Here is a 7,880-nt window from a genome sequence, read left to right on the forward strand (position 1 = left end):
GAAACTGGCCCTGGACTTTTGTGGGGTTTTTTGGGGAATTTTTTGATTACTGATTCAATTCCATTGCTAGTAATTGGTCTGTTTAAATTTCCTATTTCTTTTTGCCTTAGTTTTGGCAGGCTATATGTTTCTAGGAATTTATCCATTTCTTCTTGGTTGCCTAATTTGTTAGCATATAATTTTTTATTATATTTTCTTATTATCCTTTGTATTTCTGTGGTGTCATTGTTATTTCTCCTTTTTCATTTATAATTTTATTTATTTGAATCATTTCTCCTCCTCTCTCTCTCTCTTTTTTAGATGAGTCTGGCCAAAGGTTTATTAACTTTGTTGATATTTTCAAAGAACAATCTCTGGGTTTCATTGATGTGTTCTATTGGCTTTTTTAGTCTCTATTTTATTTATTTGTGCTCTAATCTTTATTACTTCCTTTCATCTACTGGTTTGTGGTTTTGTTTGTTCTTCTTTTTCTAGTTCATTTTGCTGTAATATTAGGTTGTTTATATGAGATTATTCTTGCTTCTTGGGGTAGATCTGTATTACTGTAAACTTCCCATTTCAAACAGCCTGATGCATCCCAAAGATTTTGGACCATTGTGTTTTCATTTTCATTTTTTTTCATGTATTTTTTAAATTTCCTCTTTGATTTCTTGGCTTACCCATTTATTGTTTAGTAACATGTTATATACCTCCATGTAATGGTGTTCTTTCCAGATTTTTTCTTGTGATTGATTGGTAGTTTCACACCATTGTGTTTGGAAAAGGTGCATTACGTGATTTCAATCTTTTTGAATTTTTGAGACTTGTTTTGTGGCTGAACATGTGACCTCTTCTGGATAATATTCGATGTTTTTTTTTTTTTTTTAATTTTTTTTTAATGTTTATTTATTTTTTGAGAGAGAGAGTGGGGGAGGGGCAGAGAGAGGGAGACACAGAATCCTCGATGTTTTCAATACATATTGAAAAAGTATGTATTCTACTGTTTTGGGGTAGAATATTCTGAATATATGTTAGATCCATCTGGTCCAACATATCGTTCAAAGCCACTGTTGCCTTATTGATTTTCTGTCTGAATGATCTATCCATTGATGTAAATGGAGTGTTAAAGTCCCCTCCTATATTTGCATTGCTACTGATTTTTCCCTTATGTATGCTAATAATTGCTTAAGTACAAAATTTTAAGTTGAACACTAAGTTACCAACAAAGGGCTACTCTGCCTGAGGTTTGGCCTCTCCTGCTTCTCATGACATACTCCAAGGCATATACAAACAACCTCTGTAGACAACAGTTAGAAAGCCACTATGCTAGAATTTAAATTTCTAACAGGCTACATAGGCCAGTGGTTGAAAGGACAGTCTCTGAAACCAGATGATCTGGGTTTTAATTCTAGCCCTGGGATTTTCAGATCTTGTGAACTTGGGAACATCCTTCAACTTTCCCTGCTTCATTTCATTTAACTCTAACATGAGTATGAAAATACTAATAACATAAGGTAGTATGAATTAAGTGAGATATTTTAAGGGTTCTTGACTGTTTATTGCTATGGACCCCATTGGTGCAATTGAAAATAACATTTTTATCCAATCAAAAAAAAAGATATACAGAATTATAGTAGAAACCAGCCAATCATGGGGCGCCTGGGTGGCTCCGTCGGTTGAGCGGCCAACTTCGGCTCAGGTCACCATCTTGCTGTCCACAAGTTCAAGCCCCGCATCGGCTCCGTGCTGACAGCTCAGAGCCTGGAGCCTGTTTCAGATTCTGTGTCTCCCTCTCTCTGACCCTCCCCCGTTCATGCTCTGTCTCTCTCTGTCTCAAAAATGAATAAACGTTAAAAAAAAAATTAAAAAAAAAAAACCAGCCAATCATTTTGAAATAGTTATCCAATTATTAAAGATCATATGATATAATAATATATGTAATTCTTTACACATTAAAAACAAGATCTGATGATGAGCATAATAACTCACAATTTCAATACAGTGATGAGCATAAACCATTATTTCAAGATATCAGTTGTAGGCGTAATGTATGATGAAATTTACACTGTGATTTACACTGAAGGAAATGCTAAATTTCTATTGAAAGAATTGCTAAATTTCAGTTAAAATTTAGTGAAAATAAATATGTAATTCCCATTCAAATTTATGAATTCCTAAATTTTATTGAACTCTGAATTAAGAACCTTTGTATTAGAGGGTTTAGCCACATATCTCATAGATTAGGGTTTAAGGCATATTTGTTGCTACTATTATTACCATCATCATCACCATTGTCATTATTACAGAAAGTAGGAATATATATTTGGAATTATTAGTGTATGAGTTATGTTTGAAGATTCTTAGGAGACACTAAAAATTAAAGTTGAGTATTCTGCTAACAATACGGAATGAAATATGACAGTATCAACTTTTATTAAAACTATACAAGGATATTTTCTTAAAACCAAAATACCAAAGATTACAAATATCAACAATTAGGTGACCTGCTATATCTAAAGTGTTTTTCACTTATATCTGTTTTTCAGTTTTTTTTTTTTTTACTTTTCAGTGATAATTCTACTATGCTGTTGTACCCATGTCATCACTCATCTCCACATTTTGTCATACTGAATAGAATAATAATTTGGCTTTAAAAACTATCGAAAGTTGTATAAATCTCTTCAGAAGTTTCTTGAAGAGGGAGCAACGGCACAAATCTATGATCAATATCCAGTGAAACTTCCTAAAAACTTTTCTTATCCATCTTATCTCTCAAAGACCCATTTATGGGCATTCCTCCCACCAGTGAGTCCTGTATTCTCTAGTTCACATATCATAAGGGTATAGCTCAATAAGTTGTAACAAACTTAACTTACCAACACCTAGATCAAGAAACAGAAGTCCCCTCTTGCTCTCCTTTGGTATTACCTGCCCCCAACAATAATATTACCTGACTTTTTAAAGTTTAGATTAATTTTGCCTGTTTTTGTTCTTTTAGAAACATACCATACCCTTTAGTATGGATTAATTCAAGCAACATTATGTTTCTGAGTTGCATCCAAACTAATTCATGTAGTTGAAGTGCTAAATTGCTGAATAGAATTCCATTGTGTGAAAATACCACAATTTGTCAATTCTTCTTTATGAGCATTTAGATATTTTCCAGTTTGTAGCCATTAAAAATAGTGCTGTAATGAATATAACAGTTCTTATTCTTAGCTGAACACAGGAATGATTTCTGTTTGACATTCACCCATGAGTGGGATTATTTGGTCTAATCGTATAAGCTAATACACAGGATGGAATTATCAAATCAGGCCCACATGAATTACAGAGATCTTATCCCTTAGCAAACTTTATTAAATAATTTCAATTTGAAGGCAATTGACAATTTCAGAGAGAGCAGAGAGAGGTTTAGGACAACAAGGGTAGTTTCTTCAGGACCTGTCTTTGTTTGTCCAACATGTGGCTCAAAATAATAGATAAGATCTCTATGTTACATCTGCAAAGTCACTTCACACAGCAGAAGCATTTAAATTGTGAAGCCAGAGAGCTGTGTAGCTTAGGTGAAATTCTCCAGAGGGTCATTTCTTAGATGCCCTGGGTTCTTTTTCTATAGGTAATCCTTAACCAGGACTTCCTGACAAGGGCATTTCAGAGATAAGGTCACTTCTTCCTAGCAAATATCATTAGTCTATTTATCTATAAGTCCATTTATGAAGAAGATTAGACTGGATGACCCAGGAGCCCTTCTCTCAAGGATGTTTTCTTGGTGTAGTGATTGCATGAAAACTCAGTTGTTTTAACTCCTTGCTCTCAGCATAGGCAGCTTTAACAGATACTGCCAGTTTTACAAAGTGGTTGTACTAATCTTCTAACAGTAGTATATGAGCATTATGATTGCTCTACATCCTCACTAACACCTATTTCCCATTGTTTTCCTTTTCTTTTTTTTAATGTTTACTTATTGTTGAGAGAGAGAGAGACACAGAGCACAAGCAGGGGAGGGGTAGAGAGAGAGGGAGACACAGAAACCGAAGCAGGCTCGTCTCTGAGCTCTCAGCGCAGAGCCTGATGTGGGGCTTTAACCTGCCCACTGTGAGATCTTGACCTGAGCTGAAGTGAGGCACTTAACCAACTGAGCCACCCAGGTGCCCCTGTTTTCCTTTTCTTGTTTATGATAGGTGTGTAGTGATATCTCTTTGTGGTTTTAACTTACCTTTCTGTGATGATTGATGAAGTTGAACTCATATCTTCATTGGTTTTTTTGGATATCCTCTTTTGCAAAGTATTTGTTCAGCAATTTTTGCCCATTTTGTACTGGATTTGTGTGTTCTTTTCCTATCGATCTATAAAGGTTTTTATATATTAATGATAGTTTTTTTAAACATTCATCACCACGCATAGTTACAGAATTTAATTTTTTCTTGTGATGAGAACTTTTAAGATTTACTCCCTTAGAAACTTTCAAAAATATGGAATGCTTTATGAATTTGTGTGTCATCCTTGCACAGGGGTCATGCTAATCTTCTCTGTATTGTTCCAATTTTAGTGTGTGACCAAAATGAGCATGAGGATAGAATTTTTAAGATATACGATAATGAATAACTTTTCCCACTCCATGTGCTGCCTTTGTATTCTTGTTAGTATTTTTTGGTGAATAGAAATTCTTAATTTTATCGTCTAGTTTTCCATGTCTTTTTAAAATCTAAAGTGGCCTACTGACATTCCAATTTTCTTCATCCATTAGTCCTAATTTGGGAAATAAAGGACCCAGGGAAACCTGAGTGAAGATGATGCCTTAGAAGGGAAGGAAGAGGAGAACCATAAATGATTTTATGCTAATTTGACCATTTCACACAACCACATAATTTTTATTGTCACATCTTATGTTCTGAAGGGTTAGCCCTGTAGCCTTCTGACAGTTTTGGCATTAGAAGATCTGAGAATGTTTGTTTTTTTGTGGTTCAGCAGTATCTATTTGCTACTTTTGCTTCAAAATATATTGCCCAATCTCTACTTTCCACATCAGATAAACAGAAAGTGTGTGTGTGTGTGTGTGTGTGTGTGTGTGTGTGTGTTCTACCCAGCACTATAACCAAGTACATTCCATATCTGCTTTTGTTCCTTAGATACAAGGAGTTTTTTTAGTTTTAGAGAAAAATGGACTTTATGACCAAGCTTCCACTTCAGCTCCTTCTAAATGTTTCACTTCTTTGAACAAAGCAAATACCATATGATTTCATTCATGTGTAATTTAAGAAATAAAACAGATGAACTTATGGGAGGGGAGAAAAGGAGAAGGAAACAAACCATAAGAGACTCTTAACAGTAGAGAACAAACTGAGGGTTGATGGAGGGAAGTGGGTGGGGGATGGGCCAGATGGGTGATGGGTATTAAGGAGGGCATTGAGCATTGGGTGTTGTATGTAAGTAATGAATCAGTGAATTCTGCTCCTCAAACCAATATTACACTGCATTTTAAATAATTAGAATTTAAATAAAATTTGAAAAGAAAAAAATAAGAATAAATATGTAACTATGTATTTGTTACTGTCAGGTTTTTGGATTAGCCATTCTAATAAGTATGTCGTGATATAGTCGTTGTTGTATAATTTGCAATTCTCAAATAACAAGTGATGTTAAGTGTATTTGCATGTGCTTATTTGTTATCTGTATATTCTCCATAGTGAGGTGTCCAGATCTCTTGCCCATTTTCTGATTGGGTTTCCTGTATTCTTGTTGTTAAGTGTTGAGTCTTTGTATGTTTTGAATACAAGTCTTTTATCAGATACATATTTTGCCTACATTATCACCCGGTCTAGGGCTTGTCTTCATTCTCTTAGTAGTGTCTTTCTCAGAGCAGACATTTTTAATTTTAATGAAAGGCAACAATTTTCTTTCATGGATATGCTTTTAGATATGCATCTAAAAGTATCTTACCAAGCCTAAGAACACCTAGAATTTCTCCTATGTTTTCTTCTAGATGTTTTAGGATTTTGCACTTTACGTTTAGGTCTATAATCCCTTTTGATATGATTCTTGTGAAAGGTATAAAGACTGTGTCTAAACTGTTCTTCTTTTTTTCAATATGGTGTCTAGTTATTCCAGCATCGTTTGTTGAAAAGACTCTCCCTTCTCCATTGAGTTGCCTTTACTTTTCTGTCAAAGATCATTTGACTATATCTGTGTGGGTCTGTTTCTGGGCTATTTTTAAAATAAGTAAAACTGAATATATTGAAAAGTTAAGTAGTCAAATCTTACTTATCCAATGGTTCATTTTACTTATAGATTGTCCGTAGCTCTTTCACATTTTCCTCCAAGTGTCTCTGATTTGGAGCAATGCTCTTACTCAAATAAGACCTACTCAAATGGTTGGGAGTGGGGAAGAAAGAGAAAGAAAAAAAATCCAAGATCCTTTTTTCTCTGTTAGAAACATAAGGTGAACAGTGAGGAACGAGGTTGAGATAAAGTGAAGTGTTAGGATTGTGGAAATGAATTATATTCTTTCTCGGGCCCCTATTATCCCTAATTGAGTAGTCTATATAGAAAATAGGAGTGGAAAGAATTTGGTGGATGCTATTAAGGGAAAGACCTTGCAAAGTGTGAGATTCATTCTCTTCACCTTGTGAAATTTTTCACTTCATTCACAGTGGCTAACACAGTTTTCAAAGCCTTTATGTCATATTCATCACCAGAGAAGGCTTGGCCTATTCAATATTTGATAGTCTTAAAGACCTACTTCTGTAATAATTTGCCTTCACTAAAGAAGGGTTATACATTAGTATCTGGGATGTTATATCACAAAATCTTAATTTTTTTCTCCCTGCAGATTAGCAGGTGATATCCTTGGAGTGTCTTTCTGAAGAGCATAGTATAACCTAATTTGGAAGGCAAATAAAATGCCTTTACAAAATTTAATGCTAAATTGGCAATGTACAGTGCTTGACAAAGTATCATTCAGCACATTTTCTAAAAGAACTCTATATGTCAGTTGCCTATTGCTTTTTTCAAATGCCCCCAAATTTAGTGGTTTAAAATCACAATCTTGTATTATCTTTCATTGTGTCTTAAGCCAGGGATTTACTAAGGACTCAACCAGGAAGTTCTCCCTTAGGGTCTCTCCAACAGCTATGGTCATCTCAAAGCATGACTTAAGCTGGAGGATCTGCTGTAAGGTGGCTCACTCCAACTGTAAGCTGGCTGGTGATTTAATGGTGGCTATTGGTCTCAGAGACCTCAGCTCCTTCCACTGGTGTCTCTTTAATGGGTAGTTTGAACATCCTAATGGCATAGTGGCTGACTTCACACAGAATGAGCAATCCAAGAACCCAAACACCCAAAGTGGGACTTATAGTCTTTTTTTTTTTATACCCTAGCCTTGAAATTCAGTCACTCACACTACATTTAATTGGTCAACAGTACCATGATTCAGCATGGGACAGTACTAAACAAGGGTATAAATAGTAGGAGGCATGGATCATCAAGGACAGCTTGGAGCCTCACTACTGCTCAAACTTCCATTTAATATATTTTAGAGGTATCTAATAATTTTTATCATTTTAAAATGTGTATATTTTAAATTACTTTTTCCCCCCACAATAGCTCCTTAAGTGTAAACCTGTTGTTCACTATTTTTAATACTTCCAGAATTATTTCATGTTTCTGTAGTTGCAATAGTCTAATAATTTAAATTCTTGTTCTTCTCTAATATTCTTAAAAAGTTAAGGGGAAAATATTTCTCTATAATAGCAATGTGAAAATTTAGAGCCATCTACTAAAATCTAGTCCTGTGCCTTTTAAGGAGATAGTCTATATCGGTAGTTTGTGTGCAGTAAGTTTTAAGATTAGATACAGTTAAGCTATTATGGGTTCCACAAAGTTAAATACGCTTTGTTTTC

The 7,880-nt window shown here is 34.6% G+C and overlaps 1 pseudogene; it reads right to left on the minus strand.

Moving 5' to 3' along the window:
• Positions 1-4,448: 4,448 nt before the first annotated feature.
• LOC128777958 (U6 spliceosomal RNA) lies at positions 4,449-4,549 on the minus strand (annotated as a pseudogene).
• Positions 4,550-7,880: the final 3,331 nt, after the last annotated feature.

This window comes from Panthera pardus, unplaced genomic scaffold, assembly GCF_024362965.1.
Source record: "Panthera pardus isolate Hobbes unplaced genomic scaffold, ASM2436296v1 HiC_scaffold_17, whole genome shotgun sequence".
In the NCBI taxonomy this organism is placed as follows: domain Eukaryota; kingdom Metazoa; phylum Chordata; class Mammalia; order Carnivora; family Felidae; genus Panthera; species Panthera pardus.